Consider the following 19,749-nt stretch of genomic DNA (forward strand, 5'->3'; position numbering starts at 1 on the left):
TTATAGACAGATCTTCTAGACAGGTCTGGGCATCTAGACAGGTCTGGTCATCTAGACAGGTTTGGTTATCTAGAAAGGTCTGGTCATCTAGACAGGTCTGGTGTTATAAACAGGTCTTAGTATAGACAGGTCTTATTATAGACAGGTCTTGGTATAGACAGGTCTTGGTATAGACAGGTCTTGGTATAGACAGGTCTTGGTATAGACAGGTCTTGGTATAGACAGGTCTTATTATAGACAGGTCTTGGTATAGACAGGTCTTGGTATAGACAGGTCTTGGTATAGACAGGTCTTATTATAGACAGGTCTTGGTATAGACAGGTCTTGGTATAGACAGGTCTTGGTATAGACAGGTCTTGGTATAGACAGGTCTTATTATAGACAGGTCTTGGTATAGACAGGTCTTGGTATAGACAGCTCTTGGTACAGACAGGTCTGATCTTATAATAGACAGGTCTTATTAAATACATTATATAAGACATGTCTTAGTATAGACGGGTCTTATTATAGGCAGGTCTTATTATAGACAGGTCTGATCTTATAGACATGCCTTATTATAGATGGGGCTTATTATAGATGGGTCTTATTACAGACAGGTCATAGTATAGACTGGTCTTAGAATAGACAGGTCTTATAATAGGCAGGTCTTATTATAGGCAGGTCTTATTATAGGCAGGTCTTATAATAGACATGTCTTATTATAGACGGGTTTTAGTATAAACGGGTCTTAGTATAGACGGGTCTTACAATAGACAGGTCTTGTTTTATAATAGACAGGTCTTATTATAGACAGGTCTTATTATAGACATGTATTATTATAGATGGGTCTTAGTATAGACGGGTCTTATTATAGACGGGTCTTATTATAGACAGGTCTTACTATAGACAGGTCTTAGTATAGACAGGTCTTATTATAGACATGCCTTATTATAGACGGGTCTTAGTATAGACTGGTCTTAGAATAGACATGTCTTATTATAGACGGGTTTTAGTATAAACGGGTCTTAGTATAGACCGGTCTTATTATAGACTGGTCTTATTATAGACAGGTCTTATTATAGCCGGGTCTTATTATATACTTGTCTTACTACTGTCAGGTCTTATTATAGACATGTCTTATTATAGACAGGTCTTGTTATAGCCGGGTCTTATTATATACTTGTCTTATTACTGTCAGGTCTTATTATCGGCATGTCTTATTATAGACAGGTCTTATTATAGACAGGTCTTATTATAGACATGCCTTATTATAGACGGGTCTTAATATAGACAGGTCTGGTCTTCTAGACAGGTCGTATAGACAGGTCTTAGTATAGACAGGTTTTTATTATAGACAGGTCTTAGTAAAGACATCTTGCAGCTTCTGGTCACTCTAGAGCAGTAAGTGTTATAAATCACATATTTTGGTGATATCATATTCAGAAATCAAAGGTCACTTAAGTACAGCAGTTCTGCCTCTCATCTTCTACTTTGAAAACATCACACCTTCAAATCAGAACAGCATGTTCCCTGCCCACACAGCAAGGTTCAAAATAGACTAGAATATTCAGAAGCCTACAATTTACATTCAGCAACAACTGTGGTTCAATTTTCAAAGCAACAAATGTACATTTTATTCTAGTTTATGCCAGAATTTGTACAGTGGCACCTGTCTGAAATAGAACCCTATTCCCTACATAGCGCACTATAAAGGAAATATGTCATTTGGGACACCTCTTGATTAAACCGTTTTGGGTTGGTTATAATAATCTCCAAATCACCAGCCATACATATTCGAATGGATGAGTGAACAAAGCATGGTTATGAGGTCTGCTATACTGTAGGCAGCCAGGCAGTTGAAGTCTGGATGTTTCAATGACGAGATTGACAACAACGTCTCAGTTTTCATCTGTGTTCTGCAAACAAACCAACGAGCGTTCCACAGCGGAATCACAGGACAACGTGAGTTCTACAGCGGAATCACACGACAACATGAGTTCTACAGCGGAATCACACGACAACATGAGTTCCACAGCGGAATCACAGGACAACGTGAGTTCTACAGCGGAATCACACGACAACATGAGTTCTACAGCAGAATCACACGACAACATGAGTTCTACAGCAGAATCACACAACAATATGAGTTCTACAGCGGAATCACACGACAACATGAGTTCTACAGCAGAATCACACGACAACATGAGTTCTACAGCGGAATCACATGACAACATGAGTTCTACAGCGGAATCACACGACAACATGAGTTCTACAGCGGAATCACACGACAACATGAGTTCTACAGCGGAATCACACGACAACATGAGTTCTACAGCAGAATCACACGACAACATGAGTTCTACAGCGGAATCACACGACAACATGAGTTCTACAGCGGAATCACACGACAACATGAGTTCTACAGCGGAATCACACGACAACATGAGTTCTACAGCGGAATCACACGACAACATGAGTTCTACAGCGGAATCACACGACAACATGAGTTCTACAGCGGAATCACACGACAACATGAGTTCTACAGCGGAATCACACAACAACATGAGTTCTACAGCGGAATCACACAACAACAGGAGTTCTACAGCAGAATCACACGACAACATGAGTTCTACAGCAGAACAAACAGCCAAACGCAGCAACTAGCTTTCTCCTGCTTTTCGACCTGGTAGCCAGAGGCCTTCCATAGCAACTGATTCAAACCAACCTCTTACATTAGGGTGTTTTTCTGTGCAGAATCAAGTGGCAGAAAATGATTTTTGTTTTCAATTTAGAGAAGTCGATTCTCTGGTGACGCATCGTATAGGCAGCCCACTTCCCAGCAGACACAAGAGGAGAGAGGGAACTAAGAGGTACTGCTGATCACCCATTTCCTACAACCCCAGGCCTTCACTCAGCCATTACTGAAGCTGTGTGTTGTTATTAAACCGATTTTCATCCAATTTGAGGAAAAACACTCAACTGTTTATTTCCTTTCTGTCCTTCTGATCTCTTGATAGAACTAGCCATGCCTACACCCCATGCCTCAGATCACACCCATCTAATACAGCATCGCTGTTGACGTCTGACACACACACATCAAATAAAGACATTTTTCCATATGTGTTGAGGTCTGGAATGGACTGCTTTTCACACAGGAAATGATGTCGCATGACGGAACACCAATACACTGCGCTTGTTGGTTCACTCAGGCCATCAGGCAGCTCAGATGGGTCAGCAGTTCCTGACAGCTCCAATGTCATTACTATCATCACCTCACACACACCACATCACATACAGGACATCAACTGGAGGAAGGAGAGAGAGAGGGAGAGCGAGAGAGATGTGGTGGGGGAAAGTGGGGAGTGGGGGAGAGAGGATGAGAGGGGGAGAGAGGAAGGGATGGGGAGAGAGGATGAGGAGAGAGGAGGGGAGGGGGAGAGAAAGCGAGAGGGGCAAGAGAGTGGGAGAGAAGGGGAGAAGGGTGGAGGGGGGTCTGTCGCTAGTTCAAGAGAAGAAAAAAATCTGAATGAAAAACGCTTTCAGTAATACCAGATATAAAAATATAGAGATACTGTTTATATAAGATAGTTTTTTTTACCAGATATAAAGATATATAGATATGTGGAAGATTGTTTTTTCCAGAAATAAAGTATGTGGAAGTGATGAGAGACAGTTTATATTTTTAAATAATATAGTCTTTAAAAGCTAACAATCACCAAAATAGTCAGGGAGAACTGAAAATGTAAAACACTGAATTTAACAGTATTAATTTTGTTCTTATGTATGTGCAAAAGAACACAGCATTAGTCGTAGAAAAATGCATAGAATTGCTGGAAATTAGCTTTAAAACCTGAGCTCACTTTTGCTCCAGAAACCCCCTGGAATTGAGGTATTCACAACCAGAAACAGCACAACAGGAGATGAACATACGTTATGATTTTCATACTAATACAGTGACTTGCGAAAGTATTCACCCCCCTGGGCATTTTTCCTATTTTGTTGCATTTACAACCGGTAATTAAAATGAATTTTGGGGGGTTTGTATCAGTTGATTTATACAACATGCCACTTTGAAGATGCAAAATATTTTTGTTGTTGTGAAACAAACAATACATAACAAAAATCAGAACCTGAGCGTGCAGAACTACTCACAACCCCCAAAGTCAATACTTTGTAGAGACACCTTTTGCAGCAATTACAGCTGCAAGTCTCTTGAGGTATGTCTCTATAAGCTTGGCACATCTCGCCACTGGGATTTTTTTCCCATTCTTCAAGGCAAAACTGCTCCAGCTCCTTCAAGCTGAATGGGTTCCACTGGTGTTCAGCAATCTTTAAGTCATACCACAGATTCTCAATTGGATTGAGGTCTGGGCTTTGTCTAGGCCATTCCAAGATATTCAAACATTTCCCCTTAAACCACTCGAGTGTTGCTTTAGCAGTATGCTTAGGGTCAGACAGAAACAGGTTTCCCTCAAGAATTTCCCTGTATTTAACGGCATCTAAAATTCCTTAAATTCTAACCAGTTTCCCAGGCCCTGCCAATGAAAAACATCCCCACAGCATGATGCTGCCACCACCATGCTTCATGTGGGCCCTGGTCAACAGTAGTGCACTACGCTGTGGGCCCTGGTCAACAGTAGTACACTACCCTGTGGGCCCTGGTCAACAGTAGTGCACTACCCTATGGGCCCTGGTCAACAGTAGTGCACAACCCTATGGGCCCTGGTCAACAGTAGTGCACTATAAAGGGAATATGGTGCCATTTGGGATGCAGACAGACCTCATTGTCAATGAGAGCGTCCTTGACTTTCGGCTTTAGTCTGGAGGTTTTGGACACCACACAAACAACTCCACCCTGTGATCCCCTTGTCTACGACTAGACCTGCATGTCCCCTCACACCTGCCCCAGCATTGGCCAGAGAACACAGACAACACCCTGCCTGGGACCTGGCAGAGAAAACTAAGACACAGTAACCTTGGGTTGGGGCTCAGCATGAATCTAATGACACAGGTACTGCTGGAGGAAGTGAAAGACGTGCTACCCCCGGCCAACAGAACATGGCCCTCCCAGTGTTTCCACTACATTGAGATAATTAGGCGGAGCCCCGCCAAGGCCCTGGAGATGATTGGACAGCATGAGATAGGTGGACAGACTTCCTAGTTGGCTTTTTTTTATTAAAGTCCATTATGTCAATTTTGCATAATATTCAGTTTATTACATTTCTACTTGATTATCCTGGGTGTGTTCAACACTGATCTCAGCTTAATATGAGTTACAATACAGAGAGAGAGATCTGCTACACAGCTAGATACAGACCCTTACAATACAGAGACCTGCTACACAGCTAAATACAGACCCTTACAATACAGAGACCTGCTACACAGCTAAATACAGACCCTTACAATACAGAGACCTGCTACACAGCTAGATACAGACCCTTACAATACAGAGACCTGCTACACAGCTAGATACAGACCCTTACAATACAGAGACCTGCTACAAAGCTAGATACAGACCCTTACAATACAGAGACCTGCTACACAGCTAAATACAGACCCTTACAATACAGAGACCTGCTACACAGCTAAATACAGACCCTTACAATACAGAGACCTGCTACACAGCTAAATACAGACCCTTACAATACAGAGACCTGCTACACAGCTAAATACAGACCCTTACAATACAGAGACCTGCTACACAGCTAGATACAGACCCTTACAATACAGAGACCTGCTACACAGCTAAATACAGACCCTTACAATACAGAGACATGCTACACAGCTAGATACAGACCCTTACAATACAGAGACCTGCTACACAGCTAGATACAGACCCTTACAATACAGAGACCTGCTACACAGCTAGATACAGACCCTTACAATACAGAGACCTGCTACACAGCTAGATACAGACGCTTACAATACAGAGACCTGCTACACAGCTAGATACAGACCCTTACAATACAGAGACCTGCTACACAGCTAGATACAGACCTTTACAATACAGAGACCTGCTACACAGCTAAATACAGACTCTTACAATACAGAGACCTGCTACACAGCTAGATACAGACCCTTACAATACAGAGACCTGCTACACAGCTAGATACAGACCCTTACAATACAGAGACCTGCTACACAGCTAGATACAGACGCTTACAATACAGAGACCTGCTACACAGCTAGATACAGACCCTTACATTACGGAGAGAGAGACCGGCTACACAGCGAAATACAGACCCTTACAATACAGAGACCTGCTACACAGCTAGATACAGACCCTTACAATACAGAGACCTGCTACACAGCTAGATACATACCCTTACAATACAGAGACCTGCTACACAGCTAGATACAGACCCTTACAATACAGAGACCTGCTACACAGCTAGATACAGACCCTTACAATACAGAGACCTGCTACACAGCTAGATACAGACCCTTACAATACAGAGAGAGACCTGCTACACAGCTAGGTACAGACCCTTACAATACAGAGACCTGCTACACAGCTAAAAACAGACCCTTACAATACAGAGACCTGCTACACAGCTAGATACAGACCCTTACAATACAGAGACCTGCTACACAGCTAGATACAGACCCTTACAATACAGAGAGAGACCTGCTCCACAGCTAAATACAGACCCTTACAATACAGAGAGAGAGACTGCTACACAGCTAAATACAGACCCTTACAATACAGAGACCTGCTACACAGCTAGATACAGAGACCTGCTACACAGCTAAATACAGACCCTTACAATACAGAGACCTGCTACACAGCAAAATACAGACTCTTACAATACAGAGAGAGACCTGCTACACAGCTAGATACAGACCCTTACAATACAGAGACCTGCTACACAGCTAGATACAGACCCTTACAATATAGAGATCTGCTACACAGCTAGATACAGACCCTTACAATACAGAGAGAGACCTGCTACACAGCTAGATACAGACCCTTACAATACAGAGAGAGAGACCTGCTACACAGCTAAATACAGACCCTTACAATACAGAGACCTGCTACACAGCTAGATACAGACCCTTACAATACAGATACCTGCTACACAGCTAGATACAGACCCTTACAATACAGAGACCTGCTACACAGCTAGAACAGACCCTTACAATACAGAGAGAGAGACCTGCTACACAGCTAAATACAGACCCTTACAATACAGAGACATGCTACACAGCTAAATACAGACCCTTACAATACAGAGACCTGCTACACAGCTAAATACAGAGACCTGCTACACAGCTAGATACAGACCCTTAGAATACAGAGACCTGCTACACAGCTAGATACAGACCCTTACAATACGGAGAGAGAGACCGGCTACACAGCGAAATACAGACCCTTACAATACAGAGACCTGCTACACAGCTAGATACAGACCCTTACAATACAGAGACCTGCTACACAGCTAGATACATACCCTTACAATACAGAGACCTGCTACACAGCTAGATACAGACCCTTACAATACAGAGACCTGCTACACAGCTAGATACAGACCCTTACAATACAGAGACCTGCTACACAGCTAGATACAGACCCTTACAATACAGAGAGAGACCTGCTACACAGCTAGGTACAGACCCTTACAATACAGAGACCTGCTACACAGCTAAATACAGACCCTTACAATACAGAGACCTGCTACACAGCTAGATACAGACCCTTACAATACAGAGACCTGCTACACAGCTAGATACAGACCCTTACAATACAGAGAGAGAGACCTGCTCCACAGCTAAATACAGACCCTTACAATACAGAGAGAGAGACCTATTACACAGCTAAATACAGACCCTTACAATACAGAGACCTGCTACACAGCTAGATACAGAGACCTGCTACACAGCTAAATACAGACCCTTACAATACAGAGACCTGCTACACAGCAAAATACAGACTCTTACAATACAGAGAGAGACCTGCTACACAGCTAGATACAGACCCTTACAATACAGAGACCTGCTACACAGCTAGATACAGACCCTTACAATATAGAGATCTGCTACACAGCTAGATACAGACCCTTACAATACAGAGAGAGACCTGCTACACAGCTAGATACAGACCCTTACAATACAGAGAGAGACCTGCTACACAGCTAAATACAGACCCTTACAATACAGAGACCTGCTACACAGCTAGATACAGACCCTTACAATACAGATACCTGCTACACAGCTAGATACAGACCCTTACAATACAGAGACCTGCTACACAGCTAGAACAGACCCTTACAATACAGAGAGAGACCTGCTACACAGCTAAATACAGACCCTTACAATACAGAGACCTGCTACACAGCTAAATACAGACCCTTACAATACAGAGACCTGCTACACAGCTAAATACAGACCCCTACAATACAGAGACCTGCTACACAGCTAGATACAGACCCTTACAATACAGAGACCTGCTACACAGCTAGATACATAACCTTACAATACAGAGACCTGCTACACAGCTAGATACAGACCCTTACAATACAGAGACCTGCTACACAGCTAGATACAGACCCATACAATACAGAGACCTGCTACACAGCTAGATACAGACACTTACAATACAGAGAGAGAGACCTACTACACAGCTAGATACAGACCCTTACAATACCGAGAGAGACCTGCTACACAGCTAGATACAGACCCTTACAATACAGAGAGAGAGACCTGCTACACAGCTAGATACAGACCCTTACAATACAGAGAGAGACCTGCTACACAGCTAGGTACAGACCCTTACAATACAGAGACCTGCTACACAGCTAGATACAGACCTTTACAATACAGAGACCTGCTACACAGCTAAATACAGACCCTTACAATACAGAGACCTGCTACACAGCTAGATACAGACCTTTACAATACAGAGACCTGCTACACAGCTAAATACAGACCCTTACAATACAGAGACCTGCTACACAGCTAGATAAAGACCCTTACAATACAGAGACCTGCTACACAGCTAGATAAAGACCCTTACAATACAGAGACATGCTACACAGCTAAATACAGACCCTTACAATACAGAGACCTGCTACACAGCTAAATACAGAGACCTGCTACACAGCTAGATACAGACCCTTACAATACAGAGACCTGCTACACAGCTAGATACAGACCCTTACAATACAGAGACCTGCTACACAGCTAGATACAGACCCTTACAATACAGAGACCTGCTACACAGCTAGATACAGACGCTTACAATACAGAGACCTGCTACACAGCTAGATACAGACCCTTACATTACGGAGAGAGAGACCGGCAAACATGCGAAATACAGACCCTTACAATACAGAGACCTGCTACACAGCTAGATACAGACCCTTACAATACAGAGACCTGCTACACAGCTAGATACATACCCTTACAATACAGAGACCTGCTACACAGCTAGATACAGACCCTTACAATACAGAGACCTGCTACACAGCTAGATACAGACACTTACAATACAGAGAGAGAGACCTACTACACAGCTAGATACAGACCCTTACAATACCGAGAGAGACCTGCTACACAGCTAGATACAGACCCTTACAATACAGAGAGAGACCTGCTACACTGCTAGGTACAGACCCTTACAATACAGAGACCTGCTACACAGCTAGATACAGACCCTTACAATACAGAGAGAGAGACCTGCTACACAGCTAAATACAGACCCTTACAATACAGAGACCTGCTACACAGCTAGATACAGAGACCTGCTACACAGCTAAATACAGACCCTTACAATACAGAGACCTGCTACACAGCGAAATACAGACTCTTACAATACAGAGAGACCTGCTACACAGCTAGATACAGACCCTTACAATACAGAGACCTGCTACACAGCTAGATACAGACCCTTACAATACAGAGACCTGCTACACAGCTAAATACAGACCCTTACAATACAGATACCTGCTACACAGCTAAATACAGACCCTTACAATACAGAGACCTGCTACACAGCTAGAACAGACCCTTACAATACAGAGAGAGAGACCTGCTACACAGCTAAATACAGACCCTTACAATACAGAGACCTGCTACACAGCTAAATACAGACCCTTACAATACAGAGACCTGCTACACAGCTAAATACAGACCCCTACAATACAGAGACCTGCTACACAGCTAGATACAGACCCTTACAATACAGAGACCTGCTACACAGCTAGATACATAACCTTACAATACAGAGACCTGCTACACAGCTAGATACAGACCCTTACAATACAGAGACCTGCTACACAGCTAGATACAGACCCATACAATACAGAGACCTGCTACACAGCTAGATACAGACCCTTACAATACAGAGACCTGCTACACAGCTAGATACAAAACCTTACAATACAGAGACCTGCTACACAGCTAGATACAGACCCTTACAATACCGAGAGAGACCTGCTACACAGCTAGATACAGACCCTTACAATACAGAGAGAGAGACCTGCTACACAGCTAGGTACAGACCCTTACAATACAGAGACCTGCTACACAGCTAAATACAGACCCTTACAATACAGAGACCTGCTACACAGCTAGAACAGACCCTTACAATACAGAGAGAGAGACCTGCTACACAGCTAAATACAGACCCTTACAATACAGAGACCTGCTACACAGCTAAATACAGACCCTTACAATACAGAGACCTGCTACACAGCTAAATACAGACCCCTACAATACAGAGACCTGCTACACAGCTAGATACAGACCCTTACAATACAGAGACCTGCTACACAGCTAGATACATAACCTTACAATACAGAGACCTGCTACACAGCTAGATACAGACCCTTACAATACAGAGACCTGCTACACAGCTAGATACAGACCCATACAATACAGAGACCTGCTACACAGCTAGATACAGACCCTTACAATACAAGACCTGCTACACAGCTAGATACATAACCTTACAATACAGAGACCTGCTACACAGCTAGATACAGACCCTTACAATACCGAGAGAGACCTGCTACACAGCTAGATACAGACCCTTACAATACAGAGAGAGAGACCTGCTACACAGCTAGGTACAGACCCTACAATACAGAGACCTGCTACACAGCTAAATACAGACCCTTACAATACAGAGACCTGCTACACAGCTAAATACAGACCCTTACAATACAGAGACCTGCTACACAGCTAGATACAGACCTTTACAATACAGAGACCTGCTACACAGCTAAATACAGACCCTTACAATACAGAGACCTGCTACACAGCTAGATACAGACCCTTACAATACAGAGACCTGCTACACAGCTAGATACAGACCCTTACAATACAGAGACATGCTACACAGCTAAATACAGACCCTTACAATACAGAGACCTGCTACACAGCTAAATACAGAGACCTGCTACACAGCTAGATACAGACCCTTACAATACAGAGACCTGCTACACAGCTAGATACAGACCCTTACAATACAGAGACCTGCTACACAGCTAGATACAGACCCTTACAATACAGAGACCTGCTACACAGCTAGATACAGACGCTTACAATACAGAGACCTGCTACACAGCTAGATACAGACCCTTACATTACGGAGAGAGAGACCGGCAAACATGCGAAATACAGACCCTTACAATACAGAGACCTGCTACACAGCTAGATACAGACCCTTACTATACAGAGACCTGCTACACAGCTAGATACATACCCTTACAATACAGAGACCTGCTACACAGCTAGATACAGACCCTTACAATACAGAGACCTGCTACACAGCTAGATACAGACACTTACAATACAGAGAGAGAGACCTACTACACAGCTAGATACAGACCCTTACAATACCGAGAGAGACCTGCTACACAGCAAATTACAGACCCTTACAATACAGAGAGAGAGAGACCTGCTACACAGCTAAATACAGACCCTTACAATACAGAGACCTGCTACACAGCTAGATACAGAGACCTGCTACACAGCTAAATACAGACCCTTACAATACAGAGACCTGCTACACAGCGAAATACAGACTCTTACAATACAGAGAGACCTGCTACACAGCTAGATACAGACCCTTACAATACAGAGACCTGCTACACAGCTAGATACAGACCCTTACAATACAGAGACCTGCTACACAGCTAAATACAGACCCTTACAATACAGATACCTGCTACACAGCTAAATACAGACCCTTACAATACAGAGAGAGACCTGCTACACAGCTAGATACAGACCCTTACAATATAGAGATCTGCTACACAGCTAGATACAGACCCTTACAATACAGAGAGAGACCTGCTACACAGCTAGATACAGACCCTTACAATACAGAGACCTGCTACACAGCTAGATACAGACCCTTACAATACAGAGAGAGAGACCTGCTACACAGCTAAATACAGACCCTTACAATACAGAGACCTGCTACACAGCGAAATACAGAGACCTGCTACACAGCTAGATACAGACCCTTACAATACAGAGACCTGCTACACAGCTAGATACAGACCCTTACAATACAGAGACCTGCTACACAGCTAGATACAGACCCTTACAATACAGAGACATGCTACACAGCTAAATACAGACCCTTACAATACAGAGACCTGCTACACAGCTAAATACAGAGACCTGCTACACAGCTAGATACAGACCCTTACATTACGGAGAGAGAGACCGGCTACACAGCGAAATACAGACCCTTACAATACAGAGACCTGCTACACAGCTAGATACAGACCCTTACAATACAGAGACCTGCTACTCAGCTAGATACATACCCTTACAATACAGAGACCTGCTACACAGCTAGATACAGACCCTTACAATACAGAGAGAGAGACCTACTACACAGCTAGATACAGACCCTTACAATACTGAGAGAGACCTGCTACACAGCTATATACAGACCCTTACAATACAGAGAGAGAGACCTGCTACACAGCTAGATACAGACCCTTACAATACAGAGAGACCTGCTACACAGCTAGGTACAGACCCTTACAATACAGAGACCTGCTACACAGCTAGATACAGACCCTTACAATACAGAGAGAGAGACCTGCTCCACAGCTGAATACAGACCCTTACAATACAGAGAGAGAGACCTGCTACACAGCTAAATACAGACCCTTACAATACAGAGACCTGCTACACAGCTAGATACAGAGACCTGCTACACAGCTAAATACAGACCCTTACAATACAGAGACCTGCTACACAGCGAAATACAGACTCTTACAATACAGAGAGAGACCTGCTACACAGCTAGATACAGACCCTTACAATACAGAGACCTGCTACACAGCTAGATACAGACCCTTACAATACAGAGACCTGCTACACAGCTAAATACAGACCCTTACAATACAGATACCTGCTACACAGCTAAATACAGACCCTTACAATACAGAGAGAGACCTGCTACACAGCTAGATACAGACCCTTACAATATAGAGATCTGCTACACAGCTAGATACAGACCCTTACAATACAGAGAGAGACCTGCTACACAGCTAGATACAGACCCTTACAATACAGAGACCTGCTACACAGCTAGATACAGACCCTTACAATACAGAGACCTGCTACACAGCTAAATACAGACCCTTACAATACAGAGACCTGCTACACAGCTAGATACAGAGACCTGCTACACAGCTAGATACAGACCCTTACAATACAGAGACCTGCTACACAGCTAGATACATAACCTTACAATACAGAGACCTGCTACACAGCTAGATACAGACCCTTACAATACAGAGAGAGAGACCTGCTACACAGCTAGATACAGACCCTTACAATACAGAGAGAGACCTGCTACACAGCTAGGTACAGACCCTTACAATACAGAGACCTGCTACACAGCTAAATACAGACCCTTACAATACAGAGACCTGCTACACAGCTAAATACAGACCCTTACAATACAGAGACCTGCTACACAGCTAGATACAGACCTTTACAATACAGAGACCTGCTACACAGCTAAATACAGACTCTTACAATACAGAGACCTGCTACACAGCTAGATACAGACCCTTACAATACAGAGACCTGCTACACAGCTAGATACAGACCCTTACAATACAGAGACATGCTACACAGCTAAATACAGACCCTTACAATACAGAGACCTGCTACACAGCTAAATACAGAGACCTGCTACACAGCTAGATACAGACCCTTACAATACAGAGACCTGCTACACAGCTAGATACAGACCCTTACAATACAGAGACCTGCTACACAGCTAGATACAGACCCTTACAATACAGAGACCTGCTACACAGCTAGATACAGACGCTTACAATACAGAGACCTGCTACACAGCTAGATACAGACCCTTACATTACCGAGAGAGAGACCGGCAAACATGCGAAATACAGACCCTTACAATACAGAGACCTGCTACACAGCTAGATACAGACCCTTACTATACAGAGACCTGCTACACAGCTAGATACATACCCTTACAATACAGAGACCTGCTACACAGCTAGATACAGACCCTTACAATACAGAGACCTGCTACACAGCTAGATACAGACACTTACAATACAGAGAGAGAGACCTACTACACAGCTAGATACAGACCCTTACAATACCGAGAGAGACCTGCTACACAGCAAATTACAGACCCTTACAATACAGAGAGAGAGACCTGCTACACAGCTAGATACAGACCCTTACAATACAGAGAGAGACCTGCTACACAGCTAGGTACAGACCCTTACAATACAGAGACCTGCTACACAGCTAGATACAGACCCTTACAATACAGAGAGAGAGACCTGCTCCACAGCTGAATACAGACCCTTACAATACAGAGAGAGAGAGACCTGCTACACAGCTAAATACAGACCCTTACAATACAGAGACCTGCTACACAGCTAGATACAGAGACCTGCTACACAGCTAAATACAGACCCTTACAATACAGAGACCTGCTACACAGCGAAATACAGACTCTTACAATACAGAGAGAGACCTGCTACACAGCTAGATACAGACCCTTACAATACAGAGACCTGCTACACAGCTAGATACAGACCCTTACAATACAGAGACCTGCTACACAGCTAAATACAGACCCTTACAATACAGATACCTGCTACACAGCTAAATACAGACCCTTACAATACAGAGAGAGACCTGCTACACAGCTAGATACAGACCCTTACAATATAGAGATCTGCTACACAGCTAGATACAGACCCTTACAATACAGAGAGAGACCTGCTACACAGCTAGATACAGACCCTTACAATACAGAGACCTGCTACACAGCTAGATACAGACCCTTACAATACAGAGAGAGAGACCTGCTACACAGCTAAATACAGACCCTTACAATACAGAGACCTGCTACACAGCGAGATACAGAGACCTGCTACACAGCTAGATACAGACCCTTACAATACAGAGACCTGCTACACAGCTAGATACAGACCCTTACAATACAGAGACCTGCTACACAGCTAGATACAGACCCTTACAATACAGAGACATGCTACACAGCTAAATACAGACCCTTACAATACAGAGACCTGCTACACAGCTAAATACAGAGACCTGCTACACAGCTAGATACAGACCCTTACATTACGGAGAGAGAGACCGGCTACACAGCGAAATACAGACCCTTACAATACAGAGACCTGCTACACAGCTAGATACAGACCCTTACAATACAGAGACCTGCTACTCAGCTAGATACATACCCTTACAATACAGAGACCTGCTACACAGCTAGATACAGACCCTTACAATACAGAGAGAGAGACCTACTACACAGCTAGATACAGACCCTTACAATACTGAGAGAGACCTGCTACACAGCTATATACAGACCCTTACAATACAGAGAGAGAGACCTGCTACACAGCTAGATACAGACCCTTACAATACAGAGAGACCTGCTACACAGCTAGGTACAGACCCTTACAATACAGAGACCTGCTACACAGCTAGATACAGACCCTTACAATACAGAGAGAGAGACTGCTCCACAGCTGAATACAGACCCTTACAATACAGAGAGAGAGACCTGCTACACAGCTAAATACAGACCCTTACAATACAGAGACCTGCTACACAGCTAGATACAGAGACCTGCTACACAGCTAAATACAGACCCTTACAATACAGAGACCTGCTACACAGCGAAATACAGACTCTTACAATACAGAGAGAGACCTGCTACACAGCTAGATACAGACCCTTACAATACAGAGACCTGCTACACAGCTAGATACAGACCCTTACAATACAGAGACCTGCTACACAGCTAAATACAGACCCTTACAATACAGATACCTGCTACACAGCTAAATACAGACCCTTACAATACAGAGAGAGACCTGCTACACAGCTAGATACAGACCCTTACAATATAGAGATCTGCTACACAGCTAGATACAGACCCTTACAATACAGAGAGAGACCTGCTACACAGCTAGATACAGACCCTTACAATACAGAGACCTGCTACACAGCTAGATACAGACCCTTACAATACAGAGAGAGAGACCTGCTACACAGCTAAATACAGACCCTTACAATACAGAGACCTGCTACACAGCTAGATACAGAGACCTGCTACACAGCTAGATACAGACCCTTACAATACAGAGACCTGCTACACAGCTAGATACAGACCCTTACAATACAGATACCTGCTACACAGCTAGATACAGACCCTTACAATACAGAGACCTGCTACACAGCTAGAACAGACCCTTACAATACAGAGAGAGACCTGCTACACAGCTAAATACAGACCCTTACAATACAGAGACCTGCTACACAGCTAAATACAGACCCTTACAATACAGAGACCTGCTACACAGCTAAATACAGACCCCTACAATACAGAGACCTGCTACACAGCTAAATACAGAACCTTACAATACAGAGACCTGCTACACAGCTAGATACAGACCCTTACAATACAGAGACCTGCTACACAGCTAAATACAGGCCCTTACAATACGGAGAGAGAGACCGGCTACACAGCGAAATACAGACCCTTACAATACAGAGACCTGCTACACAGCTAAATACAGACCCCTACAATACAGAGACCTGCTACACAGCTAAATACAGACCCTTACAATACAGAGACCTGCTACACAGCTAAATACAGAACCTTACAATACAGAGACCTGCTACACAGCTAGATACAGACCCTTACAATACAGAGACCTGCTACACAGCTAGATACAGACCCTTACAATACGGAGAGAGAGACCGGTTACAATACAGAGACCTGCTACACAGCGAAATACAGACTCTTACAATACAGAGAGAGACCTGCTACACAGCTAGATACAGACCCTTACAATACAGAGAACTGCTACACAGCTAGATACAGACCCTTACAATACAGAGACCTGCTACACAGCTAAATACAGACCCTTACAATACAGATACCTGCTACACAGCTAAATACAGACCCTTACAATACAGAGAGAGACCTGCTACACAGCTAGATACAGACCCTTACAATACAGAGACCTGCTACACAGCTAGATACAGACCCTTACAATACAGAGAGAGAGACCTGCTACACAGCTAAATACAGAACCTTACAATACAGAGACCTGCTACACAGCTAGATACAGAGACCTGCTACAAAGCTAGATACAGACCCTTACAATACAGAGACCTGCTACACAGCTAGAACATACCCTTACAATACAGAGAGAGAGACCTGCTACACAGCTAAATACAGACCCTTACAATACAGAGACCTGCTACACAGCTAAATACAGACCCTTACAATACAGAGACCTGCTACACAGCTAGATACAGACCCTTACAATACAGAGACCTGCTACACAGCTAAATACAGACCCTTACAATACAGAGACCTGCTACACAGCTAAATACAGACCCTTACAATACAGAGACCTGCTACACAGCTAAATACAGACCCTTACAATACAGAGACCTGCTACACAGCTAGATACAGACCCTTACAATACAGAGACCTGCTACACAGCTAAATACAGACCCTTACAATACAGAGACCTGCTACACAGCTAGATACAGACCCTTACAATACAGAGACATGCTACACAGCTAAATACAGACCCTTACAATACAGAGACCTGCTACACAGCTAAATACAGAGACCTGCTACACAGCTAGATACAGACCCTTACAATACAGAGACCTGCTACACAGCTAAATACAGACCCTTACAATACAGAGACCTGCTACACAGCTCGATACAGACCCTTACAATACAGAGACCTGCTACACAGCTAGATACAGACCTTTAAAATACAGAGAGAGAGACCTACTACACAGCTAGATACAGACCCTTACAATACAGAGAGAGAGCCCTGCTACACAGCTACGGACCCTGACAATACTAATGTGATCAGCCGAATCAGCTTTGCCTGGGAATGGATAAGGGATATTTATACCACAAGCAAAGTCCTGTCCCCCATGATTTAGTATTAACTATTAACTACTACTCACTAAGCCTTGGATTTTCTTTTAATGCGTCCTCTCTGACTTCCCTTCTCTCTCTCCCTCTCGCTCTTTCTCCACTCTTCTCTCCCTCTCCTCTCCTCTCTCCCCTCTCCTCTCTCTCTCTCCTCTCTCCTCTCTCCCTCCTCTCCTCTCTCCCCCTCTCCTCTCTCTCTCTCTCCTCTCTCCTCTCTCCTCTCCCCCCTCTCCCCCTCTCTCCCCCTCTCCCCTCTCCTCTCTCCCCATCTCCCCCTCTCCCCTCTCTCTCCCCTCTCCTCTCTCTCTCTCCTCTCTCCTCTCTCTCCCTCTCTCCTCTCTCTCCCCCTCTCTCTCCTCTCTCCCCTCTCTCTCCTCTCTCCCTCCTCTCTCCTCTCTCCTCTCCTCCTCTCTCCTTCTCTCCCCCCCCCCTCTCCTCATCTCTCCCCTCTCTCTCCCCCTCTCCTCTCTCTCTTCTCTCCCCCTCTCCCTCTCTCTCTCTTCCTCTCCTCATCTCCCCTCTCTCTCCCCCTCTCCCTCTCTCTCTCTCCCCCCCTCACCTCGTCTTCCTCTCTCTCTCCCTCCCTCTCTCTCTCTCCCTCTCCCTCATCTTCCTCTCTCTCTCTCTCTCTCTCTCTCTCTCTCTCTCTCTCTCTCTCTCTCTCTCTCTCTCTCTCTCTCTCTCTCCTCTCTCCCTCTCTCCTCCTAAAAACTGGAGTTACAAAAAGAAAGTAAAGGGAAGAAAAACAAAAATCTCCTTTCCTCTATAATCTGACTTAACACGTTTTCTATTACCCTCCTGCCACTCAGCCTATAGGCAGCTCTGATCTTGGACAGACACCTATTGTTCCCCTGAAGAGCTTTCTATCCCTTCTGTCTCCCTCCAGGTCTCTGTCCCTTCTGTCTCCCTCCAGGTCTCTATCCCTTCTGTCTCCCTCCAGCTCTCTGTCTCTTTCTGTCTCCTTCCAGCTCTCTCTATCCCTTCTGTCTACCTCCAGCTCTCTGTCTCATTCTGTCTCCCTCCAGCTCTCTATCTCTCTCTATCCCTTCTGTCTCCCCCAGCTCTCTCTCTCTATCCCTTCTGTCTCCCTACAGCTCTCTGTCTCTCTCTCCATCCCTTCTGTCTCCCTCAAGCTCTCCGTCTCGTTCTGTCTCCCTACAGCTCTCTGTCTCTCTCTGTCTCTTTCTGTCTCCCTCCAGCTCTCTGTCTTTCTCTATCCATTCTGTCTCACTCCAGCTCTCTGTCTCTCTCTCTATCCCTTCTGTCTCCCTCCAGCTCTCTATCCCTTCTGTCTCCCTCCAGCTCTCTCT

At 44.2% G+C, this 19,749-nt stretch overlaps 1 protein-coding gene across 5 annotated transcripts in view; it reads right to left on the minus strand.

Annotated features, from left to right (window-relative positions):
• LOC112238336 (glutamate receptor 3-like) overlaps window positions 1–19,749 on the minus strand; it is a 167,360-nt gene that overhangs the window by 78,739 nt on the left and 68,872 nt on the right. The gene's annotated exons all lie outside the window — the stretch shown is intronic.

The sequence above is a fragment of the Oncorhynchus tshawytscha genome, linkage group LG08 (assembly GCF_018296145.1).
Source record: "Oncorhynchus tshawytscha isolate Ot180627B linkage group LG08, Otsh_v2.0, whole genome shotgun sequence".
NCBI lineage: Eukaryota > Metazoa > Chordata > Actinopteri > Salmoniformes > Salmonidae > Oncorhynchus > Oncorhynchus tshawytscha.